The 21,900-nt window shown below is 42.5% G+C and overlaps 1 protein-coding gene across 34 annotated transcripts in view; it reads left to right on the forward strand.

The window, feature by feature from the left end:
- Positions 1-21,900, forward strand: part of ZBTB20 (zinc finger and BTB domain containing 20) — a 715,034-nt gene that overhangs the window by 546,168 nt on the left and 146,966 nt on the right. For all 34 annotated transcript variants that reach the window (XR_012897271.2, XM_075906071.2, XM_075906010.2 and 31 more), the window contains one exon: positions 5,774-5,828. The gene's annotated coding sequence lies outside the window, so the exon portion shown is untranslated. The remainder of the gene's footprint in view (positions 1-5,773; positions 5,829-21,900) is intronic.

Below are 21,900 nucleotides of genomic sequence, written 5' to 3' on the forward strand. Positions count from 1 at the left end.
TGGGAGAGTTGTCTGACCAAAGGCATTTGAAGAGTTAAGAGTGTTTAGGATGGAATGAGGCATCCGTGATGTGCAGGAAATTGGAGAGGGTGGGGTAGGAAAGCCCACATTTGGAGAAAATGGGGGCAGGAGATTTCTGGGTTTGGCAGAGCAGCCCACAGTCATCAGAATGACTGAATGAACTTGGCTGCTGGGGAGAGGCTGAGGAGGCTCCTGCTGGCACTTCCATGCTCCACCATGGCAAGGGATGAATGGCTGGGGAGAGCACACTGTCCAGTTTCCAATGGACAGGATTTGGCAGCTCCAGGCAAGGAGACTATATATTCCATTGAGGCTGGGGACAGTATCTTTTTTAAGCCTGTTCCAGCTGTCCCCACTTTTTTGGCAAAACTTGGTATGCTGATTGCTATTGCCAACTGCTCATCATGGAGAAGTGCATGGTTTTGCCCAAAAGTTGGGGTGCAGGGATCTGTTCTTGACACCTATGCCAGCCAGCATGTTGCTCTTAGAATCATAGATCATAGAACTGGAAGAGACCTCCGAAGGTCCCCCTGCTCTAGGCAGGACCAATCCCAACTAAATCAACCCGGCCAGGGCTTTGTCAAGCCGAGACTTAAACACCTCTAGGGATGGAGACTCCACTACTTCCCTAGGTAACCCATTCCAGTGCTTCACTATCCTCCTAGGCAAATAGTTTTTCCTAATATCCAACCTGGACCTCTCCCACCACAACTTGAGACCATTGCTCCTTGTTCTGCCATCTGTCACTATGGAGAAGAGCCTCTCTCCATCCTCTTTGGAGCCTCCCTTCAGGAAGTTGAAGGCTGCTATCAAATCCCCCCTCACTCTTCACTTCTGCAGACTAAACAGACCCAGGACCCTCAGCCTCTCCTCATAAGTCATATGCTCCAGTCCCCTAATCATTTTGGATGCCCTCCGCTGGACCTTCTCAATGCGTCCACATCCTTTTTGTAGTGGGGGGCCCAGAACTCGACATAATACTCCAGATGTGGCCTCACCAAAGCCGAATAAAGGAGAATAATGACATCTCTGGATCTGCTGGCAATGCTCCTCTTAATGCAACCTAATATGCCATTAGCCTTCTTGGCTACAAGGGCACACTGTTGACTCATATCCAGCTTCTCATCCGCTGTAACTCCCAGGTCCTTTTCTGCAGAACTACTACTTAAGTGGTTGGTCCCCAGCTTGTAACTATGCTTGAGATTCTTCCATCCCAAGTGCAGGACTCTACACTTGTCCTTGTTGAACCTCATCAGATTTCTTGTGGCCCAATCCTCCAGTTTGTCTAAGTCACTCTGGACCCTATCTCTGCCCTCAAGCGTATCTACCTCTCCCCCCAGCTTAGTGTCATCCTCAAACTTGCTGAGGGTGCAATCCACCCCCTCATCCAGGTCATTAATAAAGATATTGAACAAAACCGGTCCAAGAACTGAACCTTGGGACACTCCGCTAGAAACTGACCGCCATCCTGACATCGAGCCGTTGATCACTACACGCTGGGCCCGGCCTTCTAGCCATCTTTCTATCCATCTTACTGTCCATTTATCCAATCCACCTTCCCTTAACTTGCTGGCAAAATATTGTGGGAGACAGTATCAAAAGCCTCGCTAAAGTCAAGGTATATAACATCCACTGACTTTCCCACGTCCACAGAGCCAGATACCTCATCATAGAAGCTAATCAGATTGGTCAGGCACGACTTGCCCTTTGTGAATCCATGCTGACTATTCCTAATCACTTTCCTCTCATCCAAGTGCCTCAAAATGGATTCCTTAAGGATCCCTTCCATGATTTTTCCAGGAACCGAGGTAAGACTGACTGGCCTATAGTTCCCTGGATCATCCTTCTTCCCTTTTTTGAAGATGGGCACTACATTTGCCTTTTTCCAATCATCCGGGATTTCTCCTGATCTCCACGACTTTTCAAAGATAATAGCCAAAGGCTCCTCAATGACATTTGCCAACTCCCTCAGTACCCTTGGATGCATTAAGTCCAGACCCATGGATTTGTGTAAGTTTAGCTTTTCTAAATAGTTCTTAACCTGTTCTTTACCCACCACGGGCTGTCCATCTTCATCCCATCTTGTGTCACTTAGCACAGAAGTCCAGGAGCCGACCTTGTCCGTGAATACAGAGGCAAAGAAAGCATTGAGTACTTCAGCTTTCCCCACATCATCTGTCACTCGGTTACCTCCTTCATCCATTAGGAGCCGCACACCCTCTCTGATCACCTTCTTCTTGTTAACATGCCTGTAGAAACCTTTCTTGTTATCCTTCACATCCTTAGCCAGTCGCAATTCCATTTACGCTTTCGCCTTCCTGATAACCCTCCAGCATTCTCGAGCTATACATTTAAACTCCTCCCTGGTCATTTGTCCAAGTTTCCACTTTTTGTAAGCTTCCTTTTTGTGCTTAAGTTCACCAAGGATTTCCCCTGTAAGCCTTCTCCTACCATGTTTGCCTCTCTTGCTACGCGTCGGGATGGTTTCTTTCTGTGCCTTCAATAAAGCTTCTTTAAAATACTGCCAGCTGTCCTGGACTCCTTTCCCCTTCATGTTAGCATCCCGGGGGATTCTGCCCATCAGGTCTCTGAGGGAGTCAAAATCTGCTTTTTTGAAGTCCAAGGTGTGTATTTTACTACTCTCTTTTCTTCCTTTGGTCAGGATCCTGAAATCTACCATCTCATGATCACTACTTCCCAGGTTGTCACCCACCTCTACTTCCCCATTAGTTCCTCCCTGTTTGTGAGCAGAAGGTCAAGCTGCGCACGGCCCCTGGTCGGATCCTTCAGCACTTGTGTCAAGAAATTATCCCCAACATTCTGCAAAACCTTACTGGATTGCCTGTGTACTGCCGTATTGGTTTCCCAACAGATGTTAGGGTGATTAAAGTCCCCCACGAGAACCAGGGCCTGAGATCCGGAAGCTTCGCTCAGTTGTCCGAAGAAAGCCTCATCTACCTCATCCACCTGATTCGGTGGCCTGTAGCAGACACCAACCACAACATCAATGCTGTTGTTTGCTCCTTTAAACTTAACCCCTAGATTCTCAACAGGTTTTTCTCCCTCTTTATACTGGAGTTCAGAGCAATCGTAATGCTCTCTTACATATAGTGCAACTCCTCCTCCTTTTCTCCCCTGCCTGTTCTTCCTGAACAGTCTATACCCTTCCATGACAGCGCTCCAGTCATGCGAGTCATCCCACCAAGTCTCTGTTATCCCAATTAAATCATATTTCTTGGACTGGGCCAGGGCCTCCAGTTCTTCCTGTTTGTTGGTTAGTCTCACTCAAGCTATATGCAATTTGCTAGCTAGCCTGAAGTACTAGAAATCTGATGAGGTTCAACAAGGACAAGTGCAGAGTCCTGCACTTGGGATGGAAGAATCCCAAGCGCTGTTATATGCTGGGAACCGACTGGCTATATAGCAGGTCAGCAAAAAAGGACCTGGGGATTACAATGGATGAGAAGCTGGATATGAGTGTGTCTTTGTAGCCAAGAAGGCTAATGGCATATTAGGAAAACTGAAAGAACAACAAATAAGTCTGGTAGCACTTTATAGACTAACAAAACATGTAGATGGTATCATGAGCTTTTGTGGACACAGTCTACTTCTTCAGATGACCAGAGTGTTCGATGTCTAGGACAAAAAAAAAAATTCTAACTATTAAGGTGCATTAGGAGGAACATTGCCAGCAGATCTAGAGAAGTGATTATTCCCCTTTATTCGGTACTGGTGAGGCCACATCTGGAGTATTGTGTCTGGTTCTGGGCCCCCCACTACAAAAAGGATGTGGACGCATTGGAGAGGGTCCAGTGGAGGGCAACCAAAACTATTAGGGGGCTGGAGCACATGACCTATAAGGAGAGGCTTAGAGATTTGGGTTTATTTAGTCTGCAGAACAGAAGAGTGAGGGCGGGGGGATTTGATAGCAGCCTTCACCTTCCTAAAGAGGATGGAGAAAAGCTGTTCTCATTAGTGATGGATGGCAGAACAAGGAGCAATGGTCTCAAGTTACAGTGGGGGAGGTCTATGTTGGATATAGTAGGGTAGTGAAGTACTGGAATGTGTTACCTAGGGAAGTGGTGGAATCTCTATCCCTAGAGGTTTTTAAGTCACGGCTTGACAAAGCCCTGGCTGGGATGATATAGGGTTGGTCCTGCTTTGGGCAAGGGGCTGGACTTGATGACTTCCTGAGGTCTCTTCCAGCCCAATGATTCTACTTGTGATTCTTCTCTAAATGGGAATTCTAGCTATTTCTTCCCTCTTGCTAATCCACCAGCTTCTTTGGTTCTTTCCTCCTCTTCCCCACTCAACTTTTCTTCCTGGCCAGAATTTGCTCTCCCAGCCTCCCTATGCACACAATTGCTGCAGTGTTTAAGACCTTTTCCCTCCCAACATCAAATCTCCATTCCTCCTTCACCACCATCACCACTCCTACTTCATCTTCCTCAATATATTCAAGAATGAAGGCATTAATATGCTGTTTGAATCCAGGTTGTTTCAGAACCTGGATCTGGGGAAGTAGACCATTCTGTGAAGTCTTTTGTTGGCTCAAGAATGCTAAATATGTTTCTCTCCTCCTTATCTCCTGAGAATAAATATGTTTTCTTTCAAGCGCCTACTCTTGCTTTACCACTCACCTATTAGTTTTGATTTAAAACACACTGGAATTCTGTGCTCTTCAAACCATCTCAGTGAGATGATATGGCTACTTCAAAACATCAGTCTTTTGTATAAATGTTTGCTTTCGTTCTCAGATAGGAACAAATCATCCACTTGGAACAGTTCATCAGAGTTGCAGGGTTTGACTCAAATTCATGATTTCATTCGATATTAATATGTGCTGGACAACAGGTTTACAGTATATCTCAGATAATCCGTAACATATATTAGTAAATCCAGAGAGGCTGCATTTTGCAAAGTACTTAGACTACCACAAGGCAGTAGTTTTTCCAAATATTTTCTCTTGAAATAAGCGGTGAGGAGTCCTGTGGCACCTTATAGACTAACTGAAGTGTAGGAGCATAAGCTTTAGTGGGCAAAGACCCACTTTGTCAGATGCAAGGTTGATAGATTTCCACTCCATACAGCTAAATGCAGTGCCTTGCATGACTCCTTGAAATAACAATCTCTTTTCTCCTTAAGCTATAGGTAATGCATCAGTTTTAGGTCAGAGACAGAAGAGGCTGACATTCTGCCATTTTTCCCAAAACAAGCAGCTGTGGTGTAAGCTTCCTCACCATTCTGCCCCAATAATGTGCCCTCACTTCTAATCTGGAGGGTCTCTATCTAGGGCCAAGAAGAGAAGTTCACTCTCTGTGGCCAATTTAATCCTTAACCTCTCTGCTGAGACTACTGACAAGGAGGCCAATTAGTGCCAATTATGGTGGTGAGCTTTGTGAAGAGAACACCTGTCCACAGGGACCACCATCTTATTTCACACAAGCAACAGAACAACCAGCAGATGGTAACATCACTTAATCTCTGCTGACTTGGAATGGATTCAAACTAGCATCCTAGGGATAAAAGGCTCCCATGCCTATTACCAATCCTCTGTGCTATCCAGTCCCCAGCTTCTGGTATTTTCTGAGTTTCCAGGGTTTGTGTGATGTGTGAAGTGAAATATTTATTTTTTTCTGCAGCAATTGCAAGAATCACTGAGGCTCCTGGGTCTCCTTTTTATTTTTTGTATCACGTAGTTTATTTATACCTACTTTATTTCTTCATGCTGTTTTTTCTGTTTTCCCCTCAGATCCTTGACGATCAGTTTGTGCTCTTTTCCTGAAGGAACCTTTCCTGGCTTTCATGTAAGTACTAAGCATTTTGTACCTCTCAGTGGCCAGTTGCATTTTTATTCAAGACCTATTCAAGCAAATCTGAAGCCCCTGTGAAGTATTTTATAGGTCTCTTTGACTGCAAGGCTTGGTGTTCCGTGTGTATCTTTGTTCTAGCTAATTGTCCCAAACTTCTGTTCAGCATCAGTTTGTGAGACTCCGAATGATTCATTTCTACTGTGTGATGAAGAAAAGAGGAAGGATGTGCAGAAGTGGTATGGTCATTTCTGGACTGAATTAGGAAAGCAGTGGATGGAAGATTTGTGTTAGATATGGGGAAAACCTGCTAAGATTTCCTAATGGGTATTATCCCATCCCAGAGGTCTTGTTCAGCACAAAGCAGCTTGTATTCCACATCATGCAAGACTGGAGCAGATACAAAAAACATTTCATTAGCATTTCAACCTGTGCTTGTTGGGATTCCTGCAACTGCAACTTGGCAGCAGTATGCAAGTCCACACTGCTTACATTAACACCAATGTGTATGACTGACAATTAGCATAGCTTTCCTTAAATCTTGGTATATGTAATATAGTTTCTTTAGCATGCCCCAACAACAGAGAAGATGCATGAGAGGTCATATGCGCCTCCCAATTTCTACAAAGGTTCGTATCCCAGCCCTGAGGCCTGCTGCATACCACCAGAACTTTTAAATCAGAGATTTTCAAACTTTGGGACACATCTCCTTGGGAGTGTGGAGGAGCGTTTTGGGGAGGGTGAGTGCTGCCTCCAGACGCCTTGGGCTTCAACCAAGTGGGACTGGAAAGGGAGCACCACTTCCACCCAATTCACCTTTTGTCTGGCTTAGGGGGTGCAACCAATATTTTTAATTCAAGGGGGGGGGGGAGCTCTGCTCAAAAAGTTTGAAAGCTGTTTAAATTGTGTTCTCCTCCCCTCCTCCCACTATCAACACTTGCAAGGCATCTCTGCACAACCATGCCAGAGTTAAAAAATCTGTCCGTGGTTTCCTTTGCAAACCTGTGTTATGCAGGGCTTTTTCTTAGCAGTTTTGATTCACTTGGGCTTGGTTGTTGGTATGTAAGTTGTCAGCTCAATGGCTTTTTTTTCATTGAAAAAAAAAAGTTGCTTTAATCTAGGGAGTTGTTTTTTGAGATCCGGGGCAGAAAAAATGTAAAATCCTCATGGTTTGAGGTTTGCTTTTTAAATATGTTGCCAAGTTCTAGGATATAGTGGTTTTTTAATTAAACAAATTCACATTTTCCTAATATTTCATAATGCATTAGCATTGGGAAATCTAATGATTCTATTAAACAGTAAGATTATCTAATACAATATACTGCCAAGCAGCTATAATTGTGACAGGTAATTAGAGATAAGTCAGCACTAAGGACAAAATTTTCAAAAGTGTCAACTAACTTTTTGTCCCTCAATTTATGGGTGCCTTCATACACTGATGCCCTTTGAATCTGATTTGCAGAGGCATTAAGAATCTGCAGCTCGCATAGACTTCAACTGAAGGGGACATCTCTGAAAATGGGGCTCAAAATTTCTTAAGTTGGAAATGCAAAATTACTGGATATTGAACAGTTGGGCCTAAAACTCCAGATCCAAACTTTGGGGTTTTTAAGATGTGTTCCACTTTTTCCACATGTTCCATGGAAGAACAATTGACTGTTAAAAACTGTTTGCAAGAAAAACAATGTAACAAGCAGCCCTTTTTTAATTAGCTGGAAGAATGTACATCTGCAAGTTTATACACAAGTTTATACAAAGTTATACGCATCTGCAAGTTTTTTTGATTCTGTGATTTTTTTCAACAAAGACCTGAAAAGGGGGTGGAAATTTTTCATTTCTTCAGTTGTGTGCTGAAACATTCTGGCATCCCACAGAGTGTTGGCTGGTTGGTATGAAACATTACAACATGTAACTTTGAGCTTTAAAGTTGACTCACAACATTTGCTAGGTTGCTGAAGTAAAAATGGAACATTTTTTCCACATAAGAGAAATTATAGCTTTTGCCTATCATGCTTATGAGGTCCCCATATTTCGTTATTTTCCTCTTTCTCTTTCATTATAGGGTTTCCCGTACTCATAAATTACAATGTCCAGCTCCACTTTCACTCTGATGTATTTGCTACATATACAAATGAATATTGGTTGGAGTCTGTGTATATGTATAGAACTGTTTATGTTAGTAGCAGTGTCAGGCTTGTGCATCAAGGGGAGCAGAGACCCTCAAAATGGAGTATGGCTTACATCTAATGTGACATTTATTTGACTGAGAAATTGATTAAAGTCCCACCAGCCCTTTTCCATCATGTATTGTATATTTGTCCAACAAGGCTGGTTTATAATGGCCCCTTACAAATCCTATTGTTCTCACTGCAGATAAACATAGTATTGATAGAAAGTGTGAATGATGTTCAGAGGCTTGAAATATGTACATTTTTATTAACCCTTTCTGTATCTACAAATATGTATGGCAATACGGAGGACCACATGTCATCAGCTTTTATTGCAGCTGACCATTTCATCATTGTTGTAGTTCCGTGATATGAACTCGCTTCATGCATCAGATCCCATTCTATCATTGACTCACCATGAGATGATGAGCAAATCATTGCTTCTGGCTAAACCTCGGTTTCCTAATCTGCAACAGTAGAGAACTGCACATTTAGTTGTGTCTGTAAGCGGAGTTTGTTGCACACACCAAAGCCTTTCCTTTCCCCTCTCCCTCACAACACCGTATCCTTCTCTATTTCAGGAATGTATATAAATATGGTGAGTTATATAAATACGTAAGCTTGAATAAGTTTTAATTTGGTAAATCTTTTTTTTCTTTCTGGAAGCTAAATTATTTATAGTGTAGACATTTCAGTTCTATTGGGATGAGGGCAGAGCTGAGATGAGGTGTGTGTGTGTGTGTGTTATGTTGGAAGGTGTTAATGACCCTTATCTTTTTGAATGGTGTGCTATGAAAAAGTCATTTATTCCATAGCTTCATGAAGTCCTCTTGAGTAGAGCAATGATGACCTAAAGGAAGCTGAGGGGCATCCAGCTGACCTCATCACATATATGAGTATCATCAGTCAGATGGTCAATTATATGTGTCAAAACACAATTGGCAGTGTTCCAAACTGTCTGTTGCCAGTGTCTGAGCATGAGTATTCATTATATTAGACAGATTATACCAAAATAGTCTCTGATATCTATATGCGTGTTCCATGCTGCTGAAATTTGCTCGTCAATTAATTATCCTATAGTCAGCATGCTGTAGCAGTGCTGTACAAATGTCAACTAATTATCATTCTCAACACACTTGTGATGTGTGTTAGTATCATTATCCCCAGTTTACAGATGAGGAAACTGACAGCATAAGTGACTTGTCCAGTACAACACAGGAAGTCCGTGATAGAGACTGTACTAAAAATCTACTCCACTAGACTAGACCACATTGTCTCTCACAAGTATCACATAATCTGTCCTCACATGAGAATAGAAGTCTTCATTTTTGTATATCTGGAGTTAATGATGAGTTGACATTATTGAATAACATGCTCAATATCAATTATTTATTATCAGTCAGAAATTAGTTTAGTGCTATATAGAATATAGAAAGATAGATCCATTGCCACTCCTGATGTAAGATAAAGAGCTGGCTTTGTGTTTCTTCTTCACTGGAACTGGTGGGATGCGCAGTTTCATTCTCCAACTAAATTCCACAACTTGTGTCCTTAAATAGGTTTTTAGACAAAGAGATCCATCTTTGCCAGAAATCCCCTGCCAGGACCATATTTTCTGATGTCCTTTCATATGGTCTGATAGGGTTTCCTTTAATATCTGTGAACTCTTAGTTTACCTGATTTTATGCATGAAGGCATAATTATTTATGGCTGAGAGCCCTGATGTTCTTCAAGATAATATCTTTCAGTGGATCCTTTTTCCCCCAATAGCATTCTTCCCTATTGTTTCCCCAACAGGAAACATCTGCTGTAACAATCATCAATCCTTCTGGTTTATATGTCCTTTATTTGCATTAGGTAGACTATCTGGGGTTCTGTGAACATGTTGGTGCCAGGGATTATTAGGTATAGCTTAATGCATACAATTCCTGAATAAGGGTGTTTTACAGTCAGTATATTTAATGATCTAAACTAACTTTCAGCAAATTCAGGAAATATGAGGCAGACTGAATGAGCCAGTGGCAGCCAACTAATGCTGTAGCAATGGTCACAATATTAAAAATGCTGGAAAGCATCTTTCTGTTTCTTAGAGTTGTTGAGTATTTAGATACACTAGCATTTCCCCCATTATTTCCCAGGAGAGGTGACCATCCAGGCCAACTCTCCTTAACTGTGAATCAGTGAAAGAGTTTTTGCATGACAGATGGTCTATAGTAGAATAACTCTTACATTTATGGTCTCTAGTAATGTTCCTCCTCAAGTATCCCAGTTTGTGTAATAAACTGATATACAAACTATCCAGTAGACTCACTCCATTCATCTCTGAAATTCATCTCCTTGGAGGTGAAATGCAGCATCTGCTTGCAGTGGGTAGTAATACTATACAACATTTTGGGATACAAAATGAAATGTACCTTTCCTAGTTACTGCATATCTCCTGAAGAGAAAGAGTGCTTCGAAAAGGGAGCAACATGAGCTGAGTCTCTTACCTTGGCATTTGCAAAGAGAAAAAATCATGACACAAGCAAGAAATTAGAAACAGAGTAAAATATTTGTGTGTATAGAAGTCACATCACATGACTAAGAAGACACTCCAGAAATGAAGGACCTTAAACACAAGAGCCAGGACCATAAATTGAATTCTCTACCATAAACTGTAACTGCTGAAGGCACTTCAGCAACAGGATTACATGAGAAAAGTGAGTGTTGTGAAAAAAATAAGATGAACCTCATGATTGTCTACCTATTGTAACTACTAAGAATAGGTTCTGATAATCTAGCTGGGAAGACCTTGCAGAAATCCATTCAAAAGAGGGAACCAATGTGTTCTCTAGGATTTTGGCTATATTGTTTGTTCAAGTGTGAATTTTCAAATGATTTAATGCTTGATAATGGCAAATTTGAACAAGAAGTCAAAATAAGGAGGAAAAGTAGAGACAGGTTCTTCAGAGTACATAGTTTTATAGACTATGATGACTATAACTGTTCTCCTGGAATCCCTTATGGGTAGTAGAGCCCAACACTGGATCTGTTGAACTTGAATGAGAGAGCAATTTAGGATAAAGAGCCCTCCAACAGTGTTCCCTTCAGATATTGTTGTATGTTATCTCTCATCTGAGTAATGTAATTCAAGTTATTGAAAGTATTTGGGTTATAGGATTCACCAAGACACAACAGGCTACAGCTGCAAAATCTGGATCTGGTTCTGGAAAGTTCAGGGTGAGTAGAGAGTTTAGACTAAGGAAGGAACCAAGCAAAAAAAAAAAAAAAAAAGAGGGAGGCAGGGAAAGAGAGAGGAAAGACATGTAACTTCCCAGTCGTCCTTTATTCTACACTATTGCATTAATTACTGGACTCAGTTGGAAAAGGCCACTTGCTGAATCCATGACAGTGCTGCTTGCAGTAATCTAGAGTTCTTCCATCCAAATATTAAGCCTTTATCATTAGAGCCAGTGGTTTGACTGCAGGCTATGTTGCAGTTTTCTGAGTAGTGCCTTTGCTGTAGTGGAAAATTATCTTGGTGGATCTGACATTGTTGTTCTTCTCTACCTATATTGTCCACCATTGCACAAGAAGATTCGCCACCATCACCTTGAGTACATTGCTAGTGCCCCTGTTACATTTTTACAGACAACAAAGCTCTGCTTAGTTCATCCAGTGCTGACTACTTCCATATTGTACCTGTCTCTGTGTAATTTATACTATAGACATGTTGAAGCAAAACAGGCAGTAAAGATGAGTAACACTGTGTTCTGGTTACCCTGAAAATCCCAATTTGCAGCTATAACTGCCTTCACAGAAGCTCCAGATCTCACATGTGAGTGCTCAAACTGGCACTTTTATACCCACTCAAAGACCTAAGTGCCAGACAGAGTTCCAAATTTATTCTGGGTGTCCTATATAAGGTACCTTGCTTAAATATTAGTTCTTAAGAGTGTTTCAGCAATTTCCTTTTCCCGTTTCCCCCTCTGAAACAAAAATCCATCTGCCATCTGGCTGCCTATATACAATCAAACAGATACACACATCTGTATGTATGTCACTGATGATCCATTTGCAAACCACACTTTGTGACAATTAATTTATTTAGAGGCTGGAAATGGGTGAAAGAGATGAAAGATCCACAACATATGCAAAAGCAGTGTTTTCCTCTTCCCAGTTTCCCTTTCACTTTTTTTTGTCTTTCTTTTTTCTCTATCATGTGTACACTCAGTTCATGCTCAGAGGATACTTTTCAAATAATTTGAGTGCTCACCAGCCAACACCAAATTTTCTGAAGACAACCCAAATGGCAGTTTTTTTCTGGTGGTTCTCTTAGGAAACATTCAGGTCTGATTGTGACCCATCTCAACAAACTAATTCCTGTCTCTAATAGTTCCACAATGTCAACCCTGTGATCTCTGTTTTTCAATTTTTAGCTTGTTAAGCAGATGGTAGACAGCTTGGTTCTTTAAAACAGCAAAATTTCCCAGGCTAGAGTAGGCCAAACCCACAATATAGAAACCAAATACTGATTTCAAATACCACACATTTTAGGTGTGTTCATATCCATAGCCACTTGTAAAGTTAGAGACCATTTGTAAAATTTGAATATGAATCTTGGTTCCGATTCCAATTCCACCTCTTTATCCACCTCCCTGTCTACACACAAAACAAAATGATTAATGTAACTAATAAGCAAACTACTGCAAGAGAGAGGTCACCTTTCAGATATCTGGTACGTAGACACTGCAGTTGCACTATGCGACTTCTTCTTTTATTCTTCTATAAGGGTGGATCACAACCTCTAGCTTTGGTGGAACTTGTGGGTTCACAAAAGTAGGCTATCTGGTACTTTTCACACAGTGCAACATTTGTAAGAGGGCACATTTAACAGTCCTGGTTCAAGTTTTATAGACACTGCTCCAGTGTAAATCGGGACTAATTCTACTAAAACCCCATAAATTACACAACATAAAACATGTGTAAGTGAGATCAGAATCCATTTCAATATGCTGTAGCACAGACTTGGAAAATTCCATTTATTTGTTCACCTAGGAAGGGTTAATTTTGTTTTGATAGGCAAGTGAAATATCATTTATTTTCCTTGTCTTTGTGGCAAAGGGCAGGTGAACAGACTTTGAGCCTTAGCTGTTGAATGTTCACGATAATTTTGCAAAAGTGTGTCTAGTGCCTTACGATAGAATCAGAGACATCTACCTGTACATGAGAGTGCTTGGGCACTTGCATTTGCAAAACCTTAATGTATGTATCAGTAATGAAAATCTTAATTAAGAAAGCTGCATCATTGTCCATGAACACTCTTTCTTTCTCCCTGTGTGAAGTCCTTTGTATATTGCAGCATCTACCTGGCCCAGACAGGCAGAGCCCTCAAAGAGCTTGTCTGGCAGATCTTCTCTTGATTATTAACAGCTAGCGAATGACAAAGTCTCAGTCTCCTTTTGTCTTGATACTGAATTTCAGAACTGCAGAGCACATAATGTACCATGTGGTTGGATGGTTGCTTGGTTTGTTTTTGCAGGTTTTTTTTTTTAACTTTCTTTTTATTATGTTGGTGGAGTGATCAAAACTAATTTAAGTGGCTCATAGTTGCCAAAATGTAAAAAGATGCCCTTTCACACACAAAATGTACTTTTACATTTCGAAACAATGCACTTAGATTGCGTGATATGCACACACACAAAAATTATGCTGATGTAATGTGGAGATTGAGATTTTAATCTCACTAAACTCAGGAAATTCAGAGTTAAGGTTCCCACAGCAACCTTACCTCTGCCCTCGTAAACTGTGTTCATTACAGTGAAGTCTTTCACTACACAATCACGTGCTGTGTGTTGGGCAATGTGACATGCTACTTTTAGAAAAGAAGGTAAGGTGGGAAGGAATTGTTGTTCTTTCTATAATTATATTGTGAAGATTATTTATTTGCTAAGCACCAATAATATGTTTGGTGCTTTTCAGAACACACACACACAAATTTTAATCTAATGGGCATATAGGGCCACAACACTGATATACATATGGGAGAGAGGGCATCAGGAATCTCTCTTACTCTCAATTTCTTCCTCACATATGCAACAACCAGACATATGTATCCATATAGGTCAGATTCTCCTCTCTCATACGCCATTTGTAATTTCATTGACATCAGTGGTTTCTCTTGACTTTCACATAAACAAAAGAAAAATCAGGCTCCGGAGGGACAAAGACTATAAGGCTATGAATACACAATGTGGTACAAATTGCAGCTATTCAGCCACTGGATGAGCTAGGAGTCTCAGCTGGAATTCCTGCTTCAGGTGGAAATAACTCAGGAGCAAATGGCAGCTGCAACACTTCTGCAAGAAGGCAACATCCCAGAAATGCTCTGCCACATCCAAGGAACGCGTCTGCTTTTTCGGAATAGTTTCTGAAAAAGCAGACACGTTCTTTTTGCATCCCTGTATTCCTGTTTCTCTGAAATGTGGCCCCCTGTAGACTCTTCCGAAAAAACAGAAAAAATTGCATATCTTTTTCTGATTTAACTCCGCAATCTAGACATAGCCTAAGGCTTTCGCTCCACTAACACCACTGCTGACCTTGACCTTCGATACAGTGAGTAGGGATGTAATAGTGTAGTCCATTAACCAATTAATCGTTAAGTGAAAGCTTATAGGTTAATGCTATAGACTACATGAATTTCCCCCCACCAGTAAATTTTTTAGCTGGCTGGCTAGCAGCCTGACTCAGTCTTGGTTTGCAATGGGTCCAGGACCTACCCCTGCTGCAGCTCTGCATTTAAATTATATTAGGAGCTGGGCAGGCAGGCAGCCCGGCTCAGTCCCAACTCTCGCCAGGTCTGGGACTCTGACCTCCCCTGGACTGGGGCTGCTGCCACCCTGCACTGCTGCCTCTGCAGCAGAGGCAACAGTGCGGAGCGACAGGCAGCCAGTCCACAAGGGGAGCTGGTTTTTAAACTGGCTTCCTCGTGAACTAGCTCCTGTCTGGCACCTCACCCTGCTGCCTCTGATACAGATAAAGAGGCAGCAGCGCAGAGTGGCAGGGAGCCCCTTGAGAGTGAGACCGGAGTGCACTGGCTGCTGGCTCCACCTCCAGGTTCTATAGAATAGTTGATTAACCGGTAAGAATTCATGAGGTTGATCAGCTATTCAGTTAACCGATATTTAACATCCTAACTGTGGCATTGATTTATCAAGTCTGGTGAAGACCCACTAAGTTAGTGACAGAGCACTTTCTTGTCAGCTCCTGTATTTCAGCACCTCAAGAAGAGGAAGATGAATTGGCAGGAGAGCATCTCCTATCCACACAGCGTGGTGTAAATGCTGCAGTAAGTGGATCTAGCTACACTGACTTCAGATACATTATTCTTGTAAGTGAAGTGGCATAAGTTAGATTGTGGTAGTGTAGACAATTCCAAAGAATAGCACATGTTGCATTCTTGCAGAAGTGTTTCAGCTGCCATTTGCTCCTGAAAGAGTTATTTCCACCTGAAGGAGGAATTCCAGCTGAGACTCTGAGCTCATCCAGTGGTTGTACCCCATTGTGTATTCATACATGTGCTCTTATATTGTAGGAATAAGAAAACAGGATCAGGAATCAAACCCAAGTCACTTTTCAAATCCAGGCTAATCTGTTTTAGGAATTGCTAATATACCCATCACTGGGGTACCACACACCATAACCACAGATTATTCCAATAGGTAAGAAAAAAAACATTTCACATTAAATTAATTGTTAAGGGGCTGATGCTCACCAGCCCAGTACTTTGTCATTTATGACTGTATAAAGTGAATGCAAAATGCCATGAATCTAATCCAGAACCGTTTTACACCCACTATACAAAGATGTAAAGGACAGTGGAGAATGAGGCTCAAAATCTTCGAGACACCAACACCATCACAGAAGAGCATGAAGACTTTAATACCTGATATATTTAGATCATTTCCAGCAAAATAATAAGTCTGCTCAGTTTCTAGACTCTATCAGTAGGCCATTTCTTTTCATGCCCTGAGCCAATGGCCTTTTAGTTGGTTTCTTATGTCAATAATGTATGCATCCCAGCATGCACTTAAATAATGTGCTTATCATCATTTGATTTTGATATACTAATTTTAAAATTTTTAAAAAAAATTCAGAGGTGATATACTGAAAGTTCATAGAAGGCTTTTGTTACAGGAGAAAGGGTCGAGGTGTTGATTGGTCATCTGAGTAATAGTTCCAAGTTTTTTAAAGTATATACACATTTTCTGAATGATAGTTCAAATACCTAGGAGAATTCTGTGCCAAAAAATAAAAATTCTGTTGACAATATTTTAAAATTATGCAAAATTCTACGTATTTTATTTGTCAAAATAACACAATATAATTATACCAATTTCAATTATTTTGGTAATTTTTTTCAAAATATCTGTCAGCAAGTATGTCTGTAATAATACAGACAATGAAAAAGATTCAGGCAATATGGTTTTTGTCCAAATAGATTCCATGTTAGCCATATAAATACAGCACTCTGAGTGATAATTGATTTAAACTACAATACAGAAACATGTTTTCCCTACTTCTCAGGAACAGCATAAGGCAGTGGTCCCCAACCTTTTGGGGGCTGCCAGGCGCCCAGGGGCAGGGCCACTCACGCACTGGGCGCCTGAGGGCGGGGAAGCACATGTGCCTGGGGGCGGGACCACCCATACGCTGAGTGCCCAGTGCCTGTGCCACCCACGCGCTGCACTCCCGGGGCTGGCACCGCTCCTGTGCTGCATGTCCAAGAGCCGGCATCACCCACGCGCTGTGCACCTGGGGCTGGCGCCCCTCCTGCGCTGCGTGCCCATGGGCGGGGATGCCCATAGGCCGCACACCTGGGGCCAGCACAGCCCATGCACTGCGTGCCCGGGGACGGGGCCGCACATGTGCTGCGTGCCCAGGGGCCGGCACCACTCATGCACCACATGCCCGGGGGCGGGACTGGCCCCGATCACTCGACGGGCACACAGAAATGGCCTGATGGGCACCATGGTGCCCGCGGGCACCGCGTTGGGGACCACTGGCATAAGGGCTTGGGGGAAGTCAGTGATAATGGAAGAGTTGAGGGAGAAGGAAGTCATTGTTGAGAAGGAGCCTGGAAGACCTGCAGAGTTTCTGTGTGTAGATGGGAGAAGTATGGAACAGGTTTTTGGGAGGAGGAATGATTGGTAAGGGTTGGGAAGCCTCCTCCCTGTACACCCTGGCTGATCCCTAGTCTCTCCCATTGAGTCAGGCACATCTCCTGTCCTAATGTGGCCCCGCACCCTAACCTAGCCAAGCATAGCTGCCCCTGTCTTCATGTGGCCCTGCACCCCCACTCACGATTCAGCCAAGCATAGCTTCCTCTGTTACCATTTGTCCCTGCATCCCCACTCAGCCATCTCTTCCCCCAGACTCTATGCATACCTACACCCCCATCCCCATGTGGCCTTGCATCTCCATTCCACTCCTGGCTCGGCTCCTGTGTTTTCACTCCAGTATGTACACTCCACTATCTGTTTTTAACTCCAGTCTGTGTCACCTTCCAGCAGCCCCATGTGCCCCACTCTTTCTCTCCTCCCATATCTTGTGCCTCTTCACCTGGTCCCATGGGCAGAACACTGCTTCTGCTCCCTCGCTCTCTGCAGATGTCTGCTCCTCCAGCCTCTGAGACAGATGTCCTCTCTTCTGGCACCACATCAGCCTCTGGTGAATGAAGAGTGTAATTGCAACTTACTTTTGCCTCTGTGTCAGAATCAGTAATTCTGGGGGAAGGAATCTGTGGAGGACATTATTTCTGCTTTTGAAAATGACATAGAATTCCCCTGGAATAAATAGTCTGCAAGTCTAACTTCACACCTCTATTATTTTTCACACAATTCAGTAGATTCAGTAATAAGTAAAATCTGAAGATCATAAAACAAAGTATGTTGAAATCTTTAAAGCAGTAAATGCTCACTTAGCTAATCTAAAATGGTAATAATTTGTTATTTCAAAACCAAATGCCTTCAAATATGGCAAAGTTGCTACTTTTCTTTCAGGGCTATGTATGTATATGTCAAGTTTGATATTTTAAAACAAATCCATATTTTAATTATACAAGCATGTTTAAGGGCAGAAAGCGTATGGAAAAATTAACAGCAGGAAACTATTTTTTATGTACTCGGATGATTCAGAAATGGCTTACTGGATTTTTGTGAAACTTTCTTTAAAATGTCAGTTTTGAATAAGGACAAGGCATGAGAAAAGCTGGCAAACAGGTATCTCAGCTTCAACTATAGCATTGTTAATGGATGCTGTAATAAAATGATAATTTTAACATACGTATCAGCATTGTTCTGTGAATCTCAAAGCTCTTCACAATAATTTAATGAATTAAACTTTGACCCATCCTTGTGACTTTATGAACTGATGTTATTCACATCTTACAAACAGGAAAAGGGAGGTACAAAGTTGTAAGGGACTTGCTACATGTCATATAGGAAGGTAGTAGCAAAGCCAGGATTAGCACCCATGGCTTATGTTTCCTCATCCTTTGCTTCAAAGTACTTTTTTTTTTTTCTCAAACACAGCTTTCTAAATGTGACATGGTAGAGTTCCATATTTCTGGTCTCTCACTGATTCCCTTGTCACATGCATATACAGTCTGGGGGGGAAAAGCTGTTCTTTGAATGATTGTGCATATCCATTCCACTTCCGGTGTGTGCTTTCCTAGTGCACTAGTGCTGGAGATTTTCCCTTTGAGATACCCCTCAGGATGGCACATGTACCCTCTGCGGTGTGTGCCCTCATGCTCCTGGGTAATGGTATAGTGGGCACTCATTAACAGATGATTGTTTATAGCCTTAGTGTAGTTTTCCATTAGTAGGTTTCCTTTTTTATTAGTGTACTTACTGTACACTTCTGTTCCCACTGGTTTGAGATACTGACATCCAATGCTGCTGCAAGCCTCAGTCTCCAAGCTTCAAACCTTGCAGTAGTGCAAAGTACTAGTCAATGACTCTGACTCCAGGTTTCTGAAGTGCCTGGGAGAAACTTGCATCAGGAATATGTGGCAAAGCTGCAGAGACGTTAACTCCAGAACTAAAAAACGATGGGGAGGTAACAATAAAGCACCTTGTTATGGAGACAGCCCTTTCCCCACACTCAAAGCATTCTAGTTTGGGGAGGGCACCTAGCACCTCTACTTCAGTTACAAGAGCTCCTCCTGTGATGGTAGAGTCTTGCCTCCCTTCTCCTTCTCCGATACCAAAGAAGAAGTGCCAGAAGAGTGCATGGAGGGACCCATCATCCAGAAGATAGAGTTGCCCAGCACCAGACTCCAGGAAACGAGCTGGGAGGAACAGAGTATAATCCTCCTGAGGCAGTCCCTGGTACAGAAAGCATCTCAGGCAGGGGCACTGGCTCAGATACTGGTACCAGCACCAGTGAGACCCATACAAAAGGGTGCGCCATCCTTTTCAGCAATGTCATCATCTGTGGTTCAGCAACAGCAGCTGCAAAGATTCTCCCTGTGCCATCAACCCCTGAGGCACGTGCCATGGCATGCAGTCTTCTCAATTTCACTCTTGGGGATGAAGGACAGATTGAAATTACTCAGACTTTTCATCTTGGAAAAGAGATGACGTATGGGAGCCTGGATAATGAGGATAAAGTGAATGTGTTATTTACTCCTTATAAATAATATAAGAATATGGCTTCATACAATAACATTAAGTCAGAAGGTTTAAAACAAATGTAACCCTTCTGCCAGGTGGCTTCAACAGCAGTCAGGGCTGGGTTCGGTATCTAGGAGTTCCTTTCCATCTATCCAACACAAAACTGGCTTGAGCCCTCACCCAGTAACCTGGGAAATTCACACAACCCCCTAGGTATCTCTGAGAGGCAGTGCTTCCCCACTCGCAAGCACAGAGTCTAAGTGTAGTGAAGAAAGTTTTAATAAAAGGGGAGAGAAGTAATGTGACATTAATTTGGGAAAACACCACAAAGTTCATAACCAAAACCACGAATAAATGTCCTAGCTCAAGTAGGTTGGGCAATGTCGCTTTCTTCTCAGTCTCTCAAGTCCAGCAATGTAAATGTCCCCTTCACATGCCCAGCCCTTCTCTCCACCTCACTCACAGTTGGCCCTTGGTCAGTGCAGATCAGAGTTCAGAGATGCCTCTGTAGAGTAAACCTCACATACTAAGGGAAGGGGGGGTAAGAGTCATCTCACCCACTCCTCTGGTCACTTGCCATCCACCTGCTCGCTGCTCTCTGGCCCCACTCTGCTGGCCATTCATTGCTTCTTGCTGTCTCCACTGTGCTGTTTGCTCCTCATGCCTCTCCATCACTGCCCTGGTAGCTGCTCATGCTGCTTGTCGCATCTTCAGTTGGCTTATGGTGGATTTGACTCTGGGCCAAACCTAGCAAGCTCAGCTCTTAGTGATTTCAGCTCTTGGCCCAAAGCACAGTCCAGCCACAAGAGATTCCAGGAGCCACTGGAGTAATTTTACATACTCAAGAGACTCCTTATGGAACCTTTCTTTAACTCTATCCTTGAAACAGTGGGGAGCCCATCTGGGAACACACACAGAGTTGAGAGCCATTCATCTAGCTTGTCATGCTTTACTCTGCACATCAAGGAAAGGAAATGACTAGTTCTTGTGACTAGTGCAGTGGTGCTATCCGATGTGAACAGACAGGGAAGAGCCAGAACATCACTTCTGTGCCAAGAACCTATATTGCCTTGGGAGTTTTTTTTTCACCAGCTCAATCCACCACAAAGCCTCCAAGTTTCTAGTTGTCCGCAACAGCCTGGCAGACCAACTTAGGAGACCATTCATCAGACCATTCATGAGTAGTTTCTCTGTCCAGATTTGGTCAGGTACATTTTTATTTTTCCAAGTCTTGGAGTGTTCCCCATATAGACCTGTTTGCATCCTCCTGACACAACAGGAAATATCCCTTTTGTTCATGAGCATCAGCTCCATAAATTCACCATGGGCTCTGAAAGTCAAGCTCTGCTTTCCATCTTGTGTATATATCATCAATAGATCATGTTTTATGCCAAACTATGCCCTTAGTTATAGTTGGACAACCCACTGTCTCCATATATTGCCCCCAGTTCAAACTCTGCATCTCCCACCACCCAGCTGAACGTTAATGAAGTTGAAAAGGTGTTGCTAAGTTTAGGACCTGAGGACCATTATTCAAGGTAGCATAAAACTGATAACCGAGTAACAATGGTTTATTGTCTGAAACCTCTGCCAGTGATTTAATATAATCTCACCACTTGGGTGAGGAGCTGAACTGGAGAGATGTATGCTGTTATTTTCTATTGGACTTTGTTTCCTAATTGCTTCAATGATTTCTATAGTGGGGTGCCCAGAACTGGACACAGTACTCCAGATGTTGCCTCACCAGAGCCAAATAAAGGGGAATAATCACTTCTAAAGACTCCTCAGACATGCTCTCTCTGGGCACCTCTAGACTACCCAGACACGAATTTGCATATCTTCTTCCAATCCCTTTTTCTACGTATTCTTTGGGGGAAAAAAAGCAGTCTGGATAGGGGTTTTTGCGCAAAAGCCTCTCTTTTTTTTGAAAGAACCCTGATTCCTCAAATAATGAGGTTTACAGGATTCTTTCGAAAAAGAGGACGAGTACTGATTACATTTCTCACCAAAAGCAGTCCTTGTGCCTCAGTGGAGCACAAAGACTCCATCCAGGACCAGAGATGCAAACAGAACACTTTTCCAACAGCTTTACTTGTTCATCTTTGCAAAGAAACTTCTGATCATGATGTTCTTGCCCATAATGTTTAAATGTTTTGAGATTCTTGGTTTATGGGACACATTTTTACTATAGAAATAATAAGATTCACCCTTTAAAGTATTTTCAATCCAAGAGGTGTCAGACTG

This window comes from Pelodiscus sinensis, chromosome 1 (assembly GCF_052426305.1).
Source record: "Pelodiscus sinensis isolate ZL-2025 chromosome 1, ASM5242630v1, whole genome shotgun sequence".
Classification (NCBI taxonomy): domain Eukaryota; kingdom Metazoa; phylum Chordata; order Testudines; family Trionychidae; genus Pelodiscus; species Pelodiscus sinensis.